The following is a 20048-nucleotide window of genomic DNA, read 5'->3' as shown; positions in this document are numbered from 1 at the left end:
GAGGCTGATGCTTTAAAATAAGCACAGCATGATTTAGAAGTTGATTACAGCTGTATTTGATTACCTCAAGTGACCAATCTTAAATCTGACACAAGGAAGCAGTGTGCCTTTAACTCAGTACTCCCTCACACAGAAGCCTATGATGAGCTTATTGCTGCTTAATTGCTGCTCTGTTTAATTTGCTTCGCTAGTGCCACTACCTTGAACATCTAAATCACTCATTTAAATAAAAGTTTGATATCTTGGGACATGCACCTGTTTTCCTTCTTGCAGAGATTTAAGTGAAAAGAACACTCTCTCTGTCACTCTCTTATCTCTCCATGAATATTAAGTTACTCCTTGCAGTATATAGTAAAAATGAAATGCATGTACTTAAGGTCCAAAAGGGTTTATCTTGTAGCATGAAAGCACTCAGTCAAAGTACCTGTAGCAGTCCATTTACCATTTATTTTATCTTAGCACAAGTCTTTATTTTAAACTAAGCTAAATATTAGCTGCAGGTTGTCAACTAATAATTAGCAAACATCCGATCAATCAGTCTTCCAAACAAATTCTGCTCCACAAAACAATTAAACATATATCCCAAGTACAGTGGTCGAGCGGTGATGGACCAGGGTGCTTCGCAGTTACTGAGCAAACCACAAAATCTTCTGTATACCAAAGCTTTGTAGAATCAAATGTGAGGCCAGCTTTCCCACAGCCAAAACTGACAACACACATGAACTTGAAAAGGGAAAAGTAAAAACTATGAGGAAAAGGGGGGGGGGGGGACACAGAGAAGCTGGGAGCCATTATGTCTGAAAATCATGTGCACATAACTAATGCAAAGCACTCAGCTGCAGACGACCAGTGACTCCCGTAAGGGCACTATGCAATCACGATGACAGGAAGAAGCAGTCGGCAAAGGGAGGAGAAGTTACAAATGACAGGAAGGAGGAGGAGGAAAGAAAGTACACATGGTACAAAAACGAGGATTGTGCCTCTGATAAACGATGGTATAAAGGATATAAAATAGTCATGGCAGAATGAATAAGTGAAGGAAAAAAAGGGATATAGAAAAATGGTAGCGAGGAGCATGAAGGAGGAAAAATGAGAACCATGGACACTGGCGACATTAGAGATCACACAGCATATTAGATGATACTCCCAGACTCTTACAAATTCTGAGCTTCAATAGCAAAGTTAAAAAATGTCAAAATAGAAATAAATATGCTGTGTCTTGTAGACAAGAAATGAGATTGAGGAGAACTATTGAAGCAGGAAAGAAAGAAAGAAGGAAAGAAGAGTGTAAGAAAAGAGTCACAAGTTAAAGAAACGTATCCATTTTAGGGTCATTGATGAATCACCACTGTGAATTTTCTCAGAAATAGAGAAATCAGAGGTCACGGTCACATACAGAGCAGCACCTCTGGTGCTTATGGGATGCAGTGTCAGTGAGTGTCAGTGAGTCACTGACAAAGAAAAGAAGGCGGATTTGCATAATCGTTACACCTCACTGATGCACTGGTTAAACTAAAAAATCTGAGAATTACATCAATTACATTAAGTACAGCTGTATCTGTTTGTCTGTCTACCCATGTATGGTCCATCTATCTACTTGTGCATCAGTTGATATCAGTCTATCCTCTGCCCACTACATTTTGATCATCATTACTGTGCAATATTTAATACGCGTATAAAATCCTTATTTATTCTTAAATATGTATATAGCACCACAGAACTGTGCACCTAAAATACTTTTAGTCTCAGAGTTGTTAGTTTATCACTCCAACCTCCCTGATCCATCTATCATTTGCTCATTTTGAGGTTATCTTAGGCAAAGGCCGAGGTTGCTGCCACAGCCCTTGAACTTTTTTATAAGTATTTTATTGTATGACAGCATTTTCGCATTTTCACAGGAGCACAGATGTCTTATCCGTACCCTACCTCGCTTATAAACCTTAGATGGTTTTATTAATAAAACTAGCAAAACTGCAGTAAAAAGTAAAAGGTATGTTCTTTGTGACCATCTCAGTGTATTCAGTTTATTTTATTTACACTGATTCATGGACTCACATGTGTATATATTCCAGTACACGCATAAACCTCAATGAATGCAAAGTTTAGTGTTTATCCGCATTAGATGCTCTCTAAATTGGATGTCAGTATTTTAAATCAAGTGCAGGGCAAAATATAATAAAAGAGGATTATTCAGGCATACCTCTGTAAACATATGTGAAACTCTTGAACTGTGAAGCAGCACGGAAAGGCTGCTTTAACTGAGCTGCTAGAAAACACTCACCTTCATCTATTCATAAATATCTGTATGTGAGCATCAGTGCGCCACAAGCAAGTCTGGAAACTAAGAGGAATGGCAGAACAACTGACAAGTGAGACATGAAAAACTTTAACAATTTTACAATATCTTAACATAAAGATGGAAATTATTGTTATCCAATATTCTCTTCAATCCTGAGTCATAATGACATGTTATGACAGAAGTGACTGGCATTAATGGTATTTAGAGGAAAGGATATATAATATATATATATATGAACAAAACCACCAAACTCAACAGTCACTGTGCAGTCACTGCTTTATGACTCAGTTGTCTGAAGGCACAGTTGGATGTTACATGTCAGAGTATCATGGCTGTGGCCTGGGAGGGAGAGATAGATGAGAAGAGGGGTGGGGGGCAGGTTCTCCCGCCTCCAACGCGACGTTGACAGACTGACTATCAAATTACCAATGTCAGGAATCAGTTCTGTAGAGGGCTCTGGAGGTGACACATACTAAGACACACAAGCGTCCTGACAGGCACAAGATAAATATGCACAGTTCACATGTATGTGGATGCATGTGAAATCCTAATAATCTGGATCCTCAGATTGACACACACACACACACACACACACACACACACACACACACAAATGTAATGTAGACACACAAATGCAGCGATGTCCGCTCAATTTTATGTGCACACATGTCAGTATATACACAGAGTGCAACATGCTGCATCATTGTCAGCCCTGCTGTCAGCAACCGGTCACAGTAGCTGACATATGTTCCTCACTGCAGGATGTAGAGAGTCCACCACATACAAGCCCGCACGTGTCAGCTGAATGTTTACAATATGCATCTAAGCTGACAAATATTCACGTCACAAGAGCAGTGGCCAAAAGCTGTTCAGCGCCCTGACCATCTCCTAGCCTAGACAGTTTATTCAAAATGTTCCACACTCGTATTCATCTTCATAAATGTCTTTCTTCCACTGCAATGTCTCCAGAGCAAGCCGCACCCAACACTAAAAGCTAATCTCCTGCACACTTTTGCAGGACCACTGGGGATAGAAATCTCTTTGATATCATTTCCCTCCTTTGTCAGGTTGGCATACATACACACACATGCAATGGATGGATGGAGATTGATGGACCTGAGAATTAGAGTAGGCTTTCACAAAAGACAGCACAAATCAAATACACTGAACATAATATAAGAAAATGTATCTGTGTATTCCATACACCCTACTCAATCTGACCAAACTATATTTGTGACCATGTTCCTACAGTACAAAGAATGGCATGGAGCAATTTAAACACAAATGTTTGGCTGTCTAAGCACTCACTACAATAACATAGTGCAGGGGTCCCCAATCCCAGTCCACGAGGGCCGGTGTCCCTGCGGGTTTTAGATCTCACCCTGGGTCAACACACCTGGATCACATGATTAGTTCATTACCAGGCCTCTGGAGAACTTCAGGACATGTTGAGGAGGTAATTTCTCCATTTAAATCAGCTGCGATGGATCAAGGACACATCTAAAACCTGCAGGGACACCGGCCCTCGTGGACTGGGATTGGGGACCCCTGACATAGTGTCTACCTACTGTAAGTAGTTTTATTACAATGTGAAAAAATAGTGTGAAAGACTTGACATAGTATGTAAAAGAAAAAAGAGAGATTACAGGGTTAATGAGATAATGAGTAATGTCTTGTAATATCTTGTTGATCAAAATCCAAAGTGACATGTTTATGCTGATGTGTTTGCATACCTGTGCACAGATGTGGCAACTGTAAGCTCTAACCTAGGGGTGTCAAACTCATTTTGATTTACAGTTCATACAAACAGCTCCACTTGATCTCAAGTGGGCTGAGCCACTAAAACAGTTGCATAATGAGCTACTTTCAGCTGCCCCCTTCTTCACACGGGCTCACCCCAGTGGGTAGCTCAGCATGTTTCATTTGGCAGATTTTTACACCAGATGCCCTTCCTGATCCAACCCCAAATTACACTCAAAATTCCCCTTCTTTACTGTACAAACACATGTTGATGTCTTGAGAAAAATGAGCACATTTTCAAAACCACATTTACAAAGCCAAAAAACCTTAAACCGTAGTGTTTTGGAGAACAAAAAACACAATATTTTATTCATATTAATATATTAATGTAAGAATATGTATGTGTTTTAATTAAAAATCTGTAATTATCAATAAATGTTCTGCAATTTTTCACTCTGCAAAGCTATATAGTGCTGCTCTGGACACTTTGTTGGGCCTTTTTTTGGGCTGCAAACCATATGTTTGACACCTCTGTACTCGCCCTCTACTCTGAGCACACTGAGGTGTCCCTACTGTGCAGTCTGTGTTAGTGACAGCGGGTCACTGCTAATCACCCAGTGGGTATAGAGTCATCATACCAGTGAGCAACATGCTGAAAGAGTGATGTAGGCACAGAGGGGCGGATGGAGGATAAAGAAAGAAAAGTCATGGAGGACAAACACAAGATACATTAGAGGACGAGATCACAGGAGGGCATGGTTACCTTCAGCTGTGAGGTAGCAACCACCTCTATGACTACGAGGACCACTGCTGCTTCTAAAAATAGCAGTCATACAGCAATACCATTAATGACTACAGTGCCATGCTCTGAGTTGATTATCTATTATGAGACAAAGGAAATTAGTGTTTTAACCCAAAAGATTAAATCTGGTATTCTAATAATTTAAAGCTTACACTCATAAGGAAACACAGATGAGATGAAATATACTGAAAATGTATTGGAAAAGAGGCTCACAGTAGTGGCAAATCATTTTAGCATCCCACTGTTAAGAAAAAAAGGGCATTATTCTCAGCCACAAATTGCTACTGGTGCGATGGAGGGACTGTGACTGCTCCCCGAGGCCAGTCGATAAAGCCTTCACCTCATGATTCAGCATTCTGTGCAGGATCACAAGGGGCGTTTCAACACATAAGGAGCTATTCATCAATGAGACACACTCCTGATATCAGGGTCAGGCCTGAAGCACAAGGTCTGCTAGGGGTTAAAGCACCGCTAAAGTAGCACTGAAATCAAATGTCTTGTCTCCCAAGATGATAGCCAAATGCAGTTTTCCATAAAGTATACATCAGGAAAGAGAGTCACAGGGTGAGATACACTGAGTAAGAAAATCAAAGAAAGTAAGTAAATCTTAAAAAAAGCAGACATTAAGGTGACCACTGTAACATAAACTACGGGATTACCCAAATGCCTGGATTAGTCTAGCACTCAAGGCAGCTCAGCTAGACAGCTAAATGGCACAAAATCTGCAGCCGTATAGCAAACGTTTGCTGTTTGCACCTCCAAATCAGCAGCTTTTCATCTTCACTTACATCAAACTCCTAATATAACCAAAAGACAACATACTGCATCCCAACTAAAAATGCGAGCTTTATCCAAATTCAAAAGCTGGCGAACAATGATGCAAATTGGGTAGCAGCATGACTATGTCACATGATCTCAGAATGAGAAGTCACTGAGCTCCTTCCAAACCTCGTGCTATAATAAACCTTATGCACCAGGGAAGGCTAAAAATATGGGCTAGACAAGCTGACACACTGCATTTGCAGAAAGCTGCACTTCATTCAGAGCACCATCAATCACCCTTCAACAGTTGCTGATGCTTGTGCTCTCTATGACATGTCCATGCACACTGGCATTCCTAAAAATGTTTACACATGCCCCAGAATGTGAGGTTTTCACTAGGGAAAAAAGAAACTAAATTCAATTATGTGATAAGCTATTCCCTGATAGATGCTGGAAAAATGAATAATCTTACATCATAAGATTAGCCGTTCATGTTGGTGTTAAGGACCACACATTCAGTAAGCATGCACCTGCTAATTAACAGTTTGGAAAAGACCCTGAAACCATGTTAAAATCATGAGAGACAATACAGTAGGGAAAGTATGATGGCTATGTCATCATTTGTGTCATTTGTGAGAGTTCTTGCAATAAAGATGACAGTTTTGAGCAGAAATATATATTAAAAGTATGAAAAGCAAAGTCTTCCCAAGCTTTATTATTGGGTCAAGATATAAGTTACCGCTTTCATTATTTCAGAAGGTAAACTAACAGAGTAGGTTTGTCTGCACTTGTTTCTAAACCAGAAATATATCCAGTTTACACTAACATATACAGCAGCCACAGGGAGATGTGTAAACTGATATAAGTATTATAATGCTTTATTTAGAGTAGCAAGGGTTGTTTTGTCTTTATTGCCAGTGGGTGAGGCAAATTACAGTGTAATCAATCACTTTAGACTTTTTGCACGCTCCCATGTGAGTGCCCTCTGAATGGCATTGGCGAAGAAGAAGCCTCAGATAAACTGTAATTTTAATGTATGTTATGTGCATATTTAAAGGCCTGTGAGTTTTTCCTCTCACCTTGGCCTTCCCCATGGGATTGCTGATGTAGAGCCAGCAACACACACCCTGTCACCCTGTCCATCCGTCACACAGGCTTAAAACCGCTGAGTCAGTCTTGCTGCTTCATTACAATCAGGCCACGATCCACAAATATTTTAGCCTGTGCGCATTTTTGTGAGTCATAGATGCAAGATGGCACAACAGTCTCAAAAGTGTGTGTTTGAGGGAGGGAGGAAATCAATAATTTAAGTGTACTATTGCTGCATCATAAAGAGTAATATTCGGTTGTTTGGTGTGCTACTAAACCCTCCAGAGGAAGTTCAGAAAGAAGGGGGCAAATTCCAATATCCAGATCTTCCATTCATCATTATAGGGTCATACACACGGAGGCAGTGAGAGAGGCAACATAACTGCTATAGGCACAAACCACCCAAAACAATCAAGCAGGTCATTCATAATAAGAGCTAATTAGAAACAGAAGGAAACAAGAAATGCACAAGGGAAAATATTAAAGCGAAAGAACATGTGCAGAGAACACTGGGAAAAAGCTGGAATGCTTGACTAATGGGAATAGCAAGACAGCCTGGCAGGGATCAAGGGGATTGCATGTATACACACAAACATGCACACCCAGTTGAGTAATTAGTCGATTGGACACAGGTGTGGCAGAAAGTGGAAGAAATTAAGCAAAAACAGGAAGTAGCGCAAAATAAAGTGAGACAAAGAATGTGATTAAAAAGAAAATGACAATCAATCAATTCAGAGCATCTTGCAAAGTCACAGGTGCCCACTTAACACCTTAACAGCTCAAAAACACAAAACATATGCTAGTGCATTGTGTAACATCTGATTAAATACGAATTTATGAAGTTGGATGTGATGCATCGTTTCTGAGGAGAGTGCTTCAGAATTATAATGTTATATTCAAACAGATAAGCAGAAGCAACTATATGAAGTATATTTAGATTACACATTTCTGTGTAATTTATTTATTTATGTATTTATTTAAGCTGAGCATTTAGGGAGTAAAAAAAAACCTCACTGTCAATATACTGCATATAGGCTAATATTATTCTTTATGTGCATGCATATAAAGAGAGTATGCTCAAGGTATGCTGAAGGGGAAAGGGGTGGAGTTATTGTTTTACACCTTCCAGCAATGTAAATTAAGAACCAGTTAGCAAATTATCATGAAAATGCTGCCTTACTCTACATCACCATCCCTTAAACAGTCTCAAGAGTATTGTTAATAGTGGAGTCAGAGCTGCTATGATCTAGATATGTGATGGCACAATACGTGACTTATTTCAAGCCTCTTTTGCTGAAGTTTTAATATTAGCACATATGTATATCAACACATTTGTTATCTATTACAGTTGTCATTTTGGTCAGGCTTTACAATGAGTTCTTCTTTGGCTTTGCGGTTATTTTGTAAACAGTAAAAGCGAAAGGTTGAAGGATTGAAATAGACAAAATAATAACCACTGCAGTGCCTTCATAGAGATTTCTGTCTATTCATCTGTTCCTGCTCACTCGATGCTAGGAAATCATATTTAATGACTCACAGGCTGTTCTGGCACAGGACCGTGTTAACATTTATTTATTTAGTGTTCTCATCCTCGATCCCAGACTGCTAATGGATACTTTTCTTATGGATGCGCAACCTTGTTGTTCACTAGAGTTGCCATAACAGGCAGCACAGATGTCAATGATAAATAAATTATAAGGTTGACTATTTGTATTGTAAGCAGTAATTATGGCATTTTCTAGCATTTGATTTTGCTGAACTTTTTTATGGGAGCATTGGTTGAGACACAAAATATTACAAACACAAAATATATAAATGACATGAGGAGAGTCTGTTTAGTTGACAGCAGCATGCAGGGGATTCCAGAGAGAGAGCTGTTTCTGAATTTTAGATATACAAACATTTGCCAGACTTTTGGGGAAGAAGACTACAGGAAGTTGATGAACTCTGTTTTACAAAGACATCTTGCTTTCACTGCCATGTGTGTGCACTTTACTTTGATACACACTATATTCTTTACTGACTTGAGTAAACAATTATTTTTTAAAGTGGTCTTGAGCCATTGCTCGCAATCATGAAACACAATCAGTCATGGACTGGACTCCACAGAGCCCGAGCCTGAAAGCAGTATAGTATCATCTTGACAGAGATCAGAATCAAAGGCAGCCAACATCCAAAGAAGAGTTTTGAATGTCCTTCAAGAGGTCTGGAGAACGATTCCTGAAAACTACTTAGAGAAATTACAAGAAAACTGCCCAGGAGAGTTCAGGCTGTGCTGAAGAATAACAGTGCTCATACCAGACTTTCAATCTTGTCAGAATTGTACAAACTCTGTTTTGGCCTTACCATGTTTGGACCTTTCAATAAATCACTGAACCCATTTCCCATTTACCCAACAAAATATAAAGAAATGAGATGTGGGTCAATATTGTTGTACTGTATTGGGGTTGTTTCTCTGTTAGCTTTAGATTTTGAAATGGAGCAATAAATGTCTGGAATTTAAGATTAGAGGCACAACAAAATCGAATCACACAGCTGAGAGGATAAAAGGTGCAATATTATCAGCCTTGTTTTTTGTTGTCTGTAGTGACTTCTGTAGTCAAGTTATGCAACAAAAATTTGTCTACTTAGCTTTACGGTTAAAGTCATTCATTTCACTGTATATTCTTATTTTCAATCATTGAAAACTACAGAAAAAAAATCAGGAGTAAGCCTTCTAAAAAGACAACCGAGAGCGCAGCTATGAGACAGGATGGAAGACGGTGGGGAAGTCATAGATGGAGAGAGAGGTAGAGGAGAAGGTGAACAGGATAAGATGGGAAGTTGTAGAGAAACAGATGCAACATAAAGCAAACAAGAATAAGCAGAGAAACCGAAAGATATCTAACGCAGGAAAACACTGATGAACAGAAGGATGAACGAACAGTTGCTACAGTTCCCCTCCTCCCATCTAGAGTTTAAAATTGAATTAGCAATGAAGTATTTATACAAATGCGGTGTGGGTTTTCCAACTCAATGCCTTTGTACAGCAGACAGCGGAGGATAGTGCAGGGAAACAAAGAGCAGTGTTGATAAGTGTCCTACGTCCATATTAGGGACTTGATGATATGTTTAAAGTCAGAAATACAGGATTCCTCACTGGGGGAGAGGAAGAAAAAAAGAATTATAGCTCTAGAGGGGGAAATGGCTGAGGGCTGACAAGGATTTAAAGCTGACTGTGGAGAAACACTCTCAGTTTGCTTCTAGCTGTCTCCCCCAGCTATCGCCTTCCCAGTCCAGCTGCCATCAGTGGGTGCTGATGCAAGCTCTCTGATCAGAGAGTGTGAAGTGATATCAGTGAATGAATGGCAGCTGGTTCTGTCAGGGATGCACTGGAAACTGCTGATGTAATATTTCAGCTCTTTTTCTGGTAGTTTCACACCTTGAAAACCAATAGTGTTTACAGTAAGTAAACTTGTTTTTAATGTGTTCAGGAGTGCTGCCCACCAGCCATGGTTGGCTGTTGACTGATGAGGCTGAAGAGAGAGGGGAGCCATTCCACCTGACATCAGACAGCAATCCCAGAGACACATGACACCCCTTCTCATCATGCACACACACACCACACGAACACACACAGCAATTACGTCACCACCACCACAAATTCCCCCTTAAAGAAATTCCCCATTAAAGAAACTGATGGACATTATGAACAATGCTGGGCATCCTCTGCACACGGCCATTAACAACCAGAAGAGTCTGTTCAGTGACAGGTTGCTTCTCCCCAAGACAAGAACTAACAGACTTAAAAACTCCTTTGTCCCACACGCCATCAGACTGTTTAACTCCTCTCTGGAGGGGAGAGGGAGGGGAAACAGGAGGACAAAGGAGGGGGGAACAACTAAGCTGTAGTGCCTCTTCACCTCACTGTACAATACCTTGTGCAATACTTTTTGTAAATAGTCAACAGTGCAATAGACCTCAATACTTGAAATGTGCAATTCACTTGTATTTTTATTTTTATTCCTATTTATTCTATTTATCCCCTTTGTATATTTTATTTATATTTGTCTCTGTATTTATATATATGTGTGTATGTGTGTATATATATATATATATATATTATATATATATATTTACTCTGTATTGTATATATGTGTGTGTATGTGTGTGTATATATATATATATATATTATAATCATTCTGTAACTCTGTAACTTCTGTCGGTGCTGTGCTCTTTTGGAAATCGAATTTCCCAGAGGAACCCACCCGAGGGATTAATAAAGTTCTATCTTATCTTATCTTAAATTGATGTGAAAAAAGCATTTGTTCATTCCATTTGGAATGATGTGTTTTTAACCATACTACACGAAATACAGCTGGTGCCCCAAAACAGCATGACATGTTTTGGTTACTTCAAGGATCTACTTCAAAGAAAATAATATGACCATAGACAGCAAGAAGTCTTGAAAAGCTTTGGCAATGACCTAAAATCTTCTGTTTTTATAACAGGCGCAGTTAAAACATGGTAGATTAACACTTGGCTACTTTTAATAGCTATGTTATTGGTTGTGTACATCAGTTGTTTCTTATTAGATTCATTATTTATCAGTTCTAGCTTTGCTCAGGGCCTTAATCCCATCCACATAAAACCCACTACTTTATTTCACCACCTTTCAAATGTCAAGCAGTTTCGTTCCACTTTGGTAGCTGCTTCAATCACTCACGACAAAGTTGAGGAACATTTAACTGGTGCTTTGCATCACTAAGGCTTTTTTCATCTTTACACTGCTATAAGTGTCCACCTTGTCCACCATGAACCATTCTCCGTGGTCTCTTATGGTTATATCGGTGGTAGTCTGTTCTTGTGTTCAAACCTTAAAATCATTCTCACAACAGTTTGGAGCTTGTGAGAAATGTACATTTGCACAAGAATTTTAAATATATAAGAAATACTGAAAATATCTCCACCATCATCACTATATACAGTTCTTTCTTTCTGATCAAGCATTACGTGCATTAGCTAGCACGTGCACTGTAAAGTGTCTTTAGGTCAGCGAAGGAAAGTGATGGAGTCAGGGCGTGCCTGAGAGTGGCTGCTTCAGTGCATTAGTGGGCTCCTGCGAGCCACATGATCCACGCAGACCTTCAGGAGCAGTAATTCCATTACATAATGCCCAGCTACAGCTCTAAGTGTGTGTGAATGTGCATGTGTGTGTGGCATTGTGCCACTCTGCATCACTTTCACTTTTCCTCTAATTATTCTTTGTAATTGGCTGTCCTCACACAATTTCACTAATGAACTATGGTGATGTAAATGTATCATGAGCATTAGGTATGCATGTAGGTAGGTCAGCTGTAACAATTAGATGTTGTGTTGTATATTTTAGATGTAACTTTTGATTTAAACCAGAAGTTAGTGGAATGCAAGTCTTGTTTCATAAAAAATCTAGACGCCAACAGCTCTCTAACTCATGCTATTGATTTAGTTTAGTGAGTTCAGTTGTGCTGTGAGAAATTATAATCATCACACATCCTAATGCAGCCAGGACCAAATACAGCCAGTTTGGGAGTAAAAATCAATCAACAAGGTTTTTCCCCCTGGGATTTTGTGCCTAGGGCATAAGTTAGATTTCCCATCACCAGCCAAAGCATATCCTCGTCCATCAACTCATCTCTTCATCATCCCACCACATGCAGTGTCAAACCTTAATCACTATGGCAACATCCATCACTTCTGACCGCTGGTAGGATGACCTCAGGGTCACATTAAATTTTGCCAAAAGATCTACAGCTGTTACCCCTCGCACTGCATACTTCACATTGAGTGGCCTTGCTAACTATGATGATGGATGCGCTGATTAACAGATTCAGGCCGGCAGATGAGCTGTGACACTTGAGGGATTCACACAAAATCAGACTACAGATTGATCAATACAATGTCAAAATGCAACTGGCCATACCTTTAACTGCAATGTGGCAACTGTGTTATGATACTTTTTTTTCCTATTCATGCGCTAAAGCATTAAATCCATAAATCCAAGTACCTGAATTCAAGGTAAACAGCCACTGAAGATTCACAATACTTGAGCAAAATGATTCTGATATTTATCAAAGGTGTCTGACAAGGAGTACTCATCTAAAGTCAGTTTGATCTCCAGATCAAAATACGTGCCAGTCAAACTGAGTACAAGATAAGCCCTCAGAGAGATCCGATAAATATCGGCCATCATGCTTCTGTTCTGGAATCATGTTTGAGCAGGTAACATCAGACACAGTACTGAGCACGGAGCAGGTGCTCAGTTAGAACATGGTAGAGGTTTGTAGATAGATGGGTAGCTGGTCTCAGATGCAGTGTAATCCTAGGCTGCCTGGTAAATATAGCCTGCGGATGCTTAGGGCTGGGCAAAGTGCTGCTTTGCTCTGCCCTGCTTGACCTTGGCTTATCCTGCCTTCCCATTTCTCAAAGGGGATGGAAAGGCATCAGACCACTAGGGATAGGACAAAATATTGATACAACAATCCATAGCATCAGTTCGCTGACACCAGCTATCTATATTTTTATTAAAACATGCAAGCACTGCAAATTTTCCTATCAGGAGCAGTTTTACTGTAAGTTGTCTGGCCTGAAGTAAATCCATATAAATCAATATGTTCATATAGTTCAAAGTGGAGTAATGGCTAAGGCCTTTGTGAATGATTTGGTGTGATTAGGTTGCTTTCTTGCAGACTGGATAAAAGCACTTCTCCTGTTCACTGCATTCATCCAACTTTTTGGCTGGCAAAAAACAGCCAGACAAGGGTACATTTTCCCCATCTAAAATATTTGGATGAAATTATTTTTGCAGATGTAAAACTTCTATTTACCAAAATTAGGCATCACTAAGAAGAATTTCTAGTGTTATTATCCCATGGGGCATCTTGTAAAAATGGAAGAGTGGCCAAGAAAGTGAGTAGAGAGATGGAAGACAGCTTTGGCTAATTAGTGTTGGGTGTCCATAAGGTTACATAAAAGTGAAATGAGATACCCCGAAGGCCTGACATGTAACACACACACACACACACACACACACACACACACACACACACACACACACACACACACACCCACACACACACACCCACACACACACACCACACCCACAAACTGTATGTCCTCACATGTGCACAAATAAAGCTCTTTTGGAAAACAGGAGTAAAAGGCACACAAAAGACACACAGTATCCATTAAAAGGTCTCTAGATTCATTGTATTAAGTGCAGGCCCGAAGGAAGCAGGGACATGCACAGACCTGAGGAGCTTTGTGTTGAGCTACTAGAGTAAAAGGGTTTCACATAACAGATTGGTTACAGAAAATGAGCAAAAAGTGCAATTTGAAGAAGGACAAGCATTACCATGTACTTCCTAAATCGCATTACTCCACTCTTAGCATTTGTTGTGCTAATAATAAAGGCATATAATTATGTACCCTATTAAAGAATAGGTATATATCATGCACTAAAACTATTAGACACGTACTAAGCAGGACTTCAAATGTTTGATACTGCAATTCATGAGCTATCCTTTTACCAGTGGCCAGAAATGACTGTATCTTTGCCAAGTTTTACTGTGTAATGTGTTCTCCACTTTTGCATGCTTGTACCTCTTTTCCACAGCAAGGGCTTAATGTGAAAAATGCCACCTTATATTCAAGTGTAGAATTTGAGCAACAGTGAGTTAGAAGCCCAGAATTTAGAGAAACAATTTTAAAAAGTAATAAAGAAAATATAAACAACACAAAGCAAAATGCAAAAGAACTAACCTCACAAGTGTGAAATGATCGTGGAAATGCAGTCATCTTGTTGATGGCATGATTTAAAGAAAAATCTAATAGGGCACATTTAATGTCTAGATGTAAGATTTCAAGAGGTTAAAACTGAATTTTCTGCAAGCAATCATTTATGTCATAAGAAGATCTACCTTGTAAAACATTCATTTATAATTTAAGATGCTCACGTAATGCTGTTTGGTTGTATTGAGTCTGTCACACATAATTCAATCATTATTTTTGCTGACATATTTTGGAATCACTCACTTGGTAATTAAGATGTGCAGAAATCATTAACAGTCATGCGAGTATTATGAATAGTAAAGAGCACACGATTATTTCAGCTAGGTTAATGTTTTTCCAATCTAATCTGATAAAAGTGCTTTACATGAACATGTCAACACTTTTCCAATACAATCAAACTAAAATCTGTATTTAGAACATAAAAGCATATTCAGTGATTCAAAGACATTTCTACACTTAGTGTTTAGTTATTTAGTTTCCCGAAATGTACATGACAGAAGTCTGTTCAAAAACTACTGGGCAGTTGTAACGCATGTACCTTAGCCAGCACGGCTACTTCCTTTGCAGACTCCCTAACTGGATTGCTGTCCAGTCTGTCCATAGCTGTGATAGGATCTCTGTTGGCACTGTAGTGGATAACCTTTGTGCGAGGGGAGGAATAGGGAGGAGAGATGCCATCCTGCCGAGTTTGATTTACATCGAATGGGGCCAATTAAAATCCCAAGAACATTAAGGCCTGCCTGTGCCTGATCTTCCTTCCTTCATGTCTTCAGAGATTATAGCAAAAGAGGAAATAAGACAGATACAGATAGTGACATATATTGATGTGGCATGGGTAATTGTTGAGGTGAAGGTGAGAGGGAAAGGTCAAACGGCCTATGAAATCCAGCAGACTACGGTAACACTTATGTTGTACGTAGTCTAAAAGAACAGTCAATTCAACCATTTTTGTTTTCTACAAATAATTAAATGCAAATAATGATTCTAAATACTTTTCAACATCTTTCATTTTTAGTTTTAAACAAATTGAAGCACTGTTTTTATACAACTCCTGTAGAAAAGTATTCATAAGAACAGTATTGTAAAGGACCAGGTTTCACTTTTTTGGGGAGCAGGGGGGTTGGCACATCTCCACTATACTACACAATCCTTTGCACACTCTGATTTCCATATTAGGTTTTCACTCACAATGTATGAAACAGTAGAAGTTGTCTTATATTTGACAACAATTATGAATATATTATAGCATTAATAAGGAGGACATTGCACACACCTGGAAGGGTTTGTCTGATGTGTTTTTATTAAAAACAATATATAAATGACAACTAAAAGTCTTTGAATTAGGCTTATTCTGCAGAATATACACAAAGGCATTGGGCCACACCTATTAATTCAGGTTTTTTTCTGTCCCATTGCTACATTGTGACAATGAAGCACTTAGCCGTGGATTCTATCTTTACAAATATTTTTAAAAGAGCTCACTGAATTTGAGTGTGGAACTATAATAGGATGCCACCAATGCAACAAGTTGATTTATGAGATTTATTCCCTCCTAGATATTCAGTGATTAAATGTGAACAGTATAATCACAAAGTGGAAGTGTTTAGGGTGTTCAGATGGCAGACAAGATAAAACTACAGACTGGGGTTGTCAACATCACACATCACAATCATTCCTCAGTTCTAACACTCCTCACATCACTAAGAACACCTCTATTGAGTCGGGCGAGCTAGCTACTGCTAGTTAGCTCTTTTGCCTGCCGACTCGAAAAGAGTTTACGATTACCAGTGGTGTAGTCCACATGTAGACTAATTTCCATGTTTCCAAGCATTTTTTTATTTGCATTTAGATATGAGTACCAAACCAAAGCAAGTGAAGAAGAAATCTTCTATTCGCCCATGTCCTTATGGAAGTGGTTTCTCTTTGCATGATGAAGACCAGCACAAAGCATGTCCGATCTGCTTGGGGACTGTCCATGCTAGGAGAGCACTGACTAAGCCAGAAACATGTGTTTTCTTGCCAGCATTCAACACTAGAAAAACAAGTGATGTTTGTGGAAAAGGACCAGAAAAGACTGGTGTTGAACAGCATGACCTTCTCCTAGTAAGGAGTGTCCATTCAATGAACCCAAGACTAGTTGGGCTTACCAACTGGAGTATGTTGATGCTCATTCTTGAGGTTGTGAAGTCACTGGCTAGCTACAGCTTGAGCTGTTTCACCATACAGGCAAGAAGCTGCGGCTAGGATCCTGTACTGGCTCAGAAAAAAAACACCTACCCATATTCCCTGATTTTGTCTGTGAGCTAACAGCTTCATGAAGCTAACCACTGTCTACCTGCATTACTGTGAACAGCTACGGACCATTTCTGGAGCTGGGCAATGCAGAGAAAGCTGGCTTAGTTAATTCACTATCTAAACCTTTCCAGGAACCACACTTGGCTGCTCATCTGGCCCCATCTCACAACCATGGTGTAATAGGCCTCTTAATTCTTCTAAGCACAGCAGATTCGCTGTATCTCAGCTTTATGGATATCAGATTTATCGGGCTCAACTTTGTCACCTTGCAATGCACCTGCTGGAGTTCAAGTCACTGGTTCACTTTGACAGCCCCCGGGCACCTCTCCTTAATGACATCAGAGGAACCATGCATTGCATTCTCTGTGGGCCCTGCTGTACAGCAGTACCCCTATGCCCTTTGAGGGCCTTAAGAGTAGGACAACAGCAGCATCTGGCTGAACCTCTCTCATGTCCTGGATAGAAAAGGGACCATCCACTTGGATCAATCGGTGTCTGCTGAGGGTTTATGTGTGCCATCACTTGTCGCCATTCTGTTATCTATCCCCAAGAGAGGATGGCAGGTGAGAGCCCAGTCTCAAAGTTGAGTTCCGCACCAACTGGTCTGGATCAAAGAGCAAAGAGCAAAGAAATGCGATTCCTAGTAGGAAGCCTCAGTCCTTCTAGCTGTGGAGCTGGGACACATCTCTCATCTGTTACCAACCAAGACGCACCACCTAAGTTCTGTTCAGGTTGTCAGTCCAAGCAGGTGCAGCACTTTCCATACGCAGTCTGGTCCAAACACAGTGTGATTGTCTAAAGTCCTAGGGCTTCATGCAGCAGAAAACTGCATGGTCATAAATAGTAAACCTTTTAGCAATGTTACCAGAACCGACATGTTCTCCTATTCCAGTCCTCTATTGCAGATCTTCTTGACATTCCTTGGGAGCTGTTATATCTTCTTTCTTCTTTAATAATTAAAGTATATTTGGTCAGTCATATCGACTTTGACAGGTTGATGCCAGGCATAAATCCTCTGGCCACGAATTCTTTTGAAAGGGGTCCACCACCTGAGATCTGTAGTTAGGCATCACCAGCATTTTGAGATTTGGCTTTGGTGCTGCAGACCCTTTGTGCCCCCCCCCCCCCAAAAAAAGAAATTACAGATATGAAGCTTCTTTCATATAAGACTATTGTTTCTCAGGTTAGCTTCTACAAAATGAGTGAGTGACCTTCATACATTGTGAATCCTTTTGCAGACAGTTCTCTTGTGTTGGCTTCATGGTCAGTATGCTCAAATGAGGGATTTTTATTCCTTCAGATTATTACTACAATTCATGGTTACAGTTTTTGCTTCCCCCTCCTTTTGCATCTGAGGAGCTGCATTCCCTGTGCCTGGAGCGTGTACTATGTACCCAAATTCACCGCACTCAGAATGTGTGTTTATGTGACCAGTTGCTTGTGTGCCTTGCTAATCCCACCAAAGGTAAAGCTCTCTGTCTGAACAGAGGGTCTCCCACAGGCTAGTGGAGGCTATGTTCCTAGCTTACAGCAACAAAGCTCTCTCTTTGCCTCAGAGTGTAAGAACACATTTCATCAGGGGAATGAGAACCTCATGGGTACTATTTAAAGGGGTGTCTGTAAATGATATATGCTTTGGCTAGCTGATCATCGCCACACACTCTGGTGGCTCATTATGTCCTTCCTGCTGGGTCTTCTATGGACTAGGGTGCCGGTGGACCAGCCCCAGTTTGGTGGCTGTTCTGTAGGGTGTGTATATGTATGTCCTATATTGTATGTGTATTACTATATGTAGAATAGAATAATCCTTTAATTGTCCCACAAGGGGAAATGTGTGAAACCGAACAAAGTATTATGACGTTAACTTGTATTCCCTGAAGGAGAGGCCTGAGGTAAAACACCAAGCAGGGGTGTCATTTTGCAGAACAATCCATATGTTTATCCTATGTAAGTACATTTATATAGGTTGTCACTATATCACATAAATTGACACCTCAACACATCACCATGTTTATGCCATTTACCCATTCCAATATTCATCCAATACCATTAAGAAAAACTAAACGAGCAAAATAAGCCGATCATACAATTAAAATATTTTGTACAGCTTCAGAAACTACACATACTTCCATTCAGAAGAATCAGTTTCATACTTAAAATAATATTAAATAATTGTATTATCTAAAATTGTGTTTCTGTCTGTCTGACAAATCTATTTTCCCTGCTTCACACTCTGTCTCTCACATACACACACACAACACACAGCTCTTGTGCAGTGAATACGCAAAGACCTTTACATTATCCAGGAACTTTACATTACAGAAATATTGAAAGAGGAAGAGAAAACTTGCATACTGCATAATATTAAATACAAAGGCTATGATCATGGAATAATGTTATCAGATGTAGAAATGGATAAAAATATATATTTTTTAATCATTCAATAAACACCTCTAAAATGTAATATGTGTTTCCATAAATCATTTCACCGCTGCCAAGCATGAGTGCAAGGAGGCACAACCCCAATAAAATCTGCACCCAGTGGCACAGCGAGAGCGGAAGAGTCCAGGAGAGAAGTGAAAGGGGGTGAATGAGTGCTCTCGTGCCTAAAGGATGATATTCTGTGTGCACACTTTGTCACACAAAAAATATTCATTTTCTAAACCAAAAATATTACTTGCTGAAAATCTTTACAAATAATCATCCCCATCATTCTCTCCTTTGAACATTACACGGAGCACAAACATGCCCCAAAAGATACACAGATGCATTAAAATTGCATCTATTATTAGATACCTCCATTTTCCCCCTCCATTTTACATTTCCTCCAATGAAAAAACAAAACAAAAAAACTGTAATATGGGGGAAGACACCAAATCTAAAGGAGAGAGTAGAGCATGCAAACCATGTAAGTGACAAAAATCTGCATTGAAATATAAGCTTGGGCAGTACCTCTAACTTGCATTTCCTTCAAATACATATAGTGCACACACTGTAAGGCTGAAATCCCCTAAAACGCATGTCGTGAAAGAAAAACAAAAAGACAGCTCGTGTTATTTGACCGGCAGCGCATATTATTCACACCTCTAGTGGCATAACAGTCATCGTAAGCCTAATTTTCTTTCCCCATGGTTAAATATCTGACAGAGCTGACACAACCTGTACCAGAGCAAATGTGCTTGACTGGCTAGCCTACACTCACACACACACACACACACACACACACACACACACACACACACACACACACAC

At 39.7% G+C, this 20048-nt stretch overlaps 1 protein-coding gene across 6 annotated transcripts in view; it reads right to left on the bottom strand.

Moving 5' to 3' along the window:
• Positions 1-20048, bottom strand: part of ank1b (ankyrin 1, erythrocytic b) — a 79623-nt gene that overhangs the window by 58563 nt on the left and 1012 nt on the right. The window lies entirely within an intron of this gene.

Source organism: Haplochromis burtoni, unplaced genomic scaffold (assembly GCF_018398535.1).
Source record: "Haplochromis burtoni strain Fernald_Lab_line unplaced genomic scaffold, NCSU_Asbu1 Contig_151, whole genome shotgun sequence".
Lineage (NCBI taxonomy): Eukaryota > Metazoa > Chordata > Actinopteri > Cichliformes > Cichlidae > Haplochromis > Haplochromis burtoni.
This window is presented reverse-complemented; position numbering and strand designations above follow the sequence as displayed.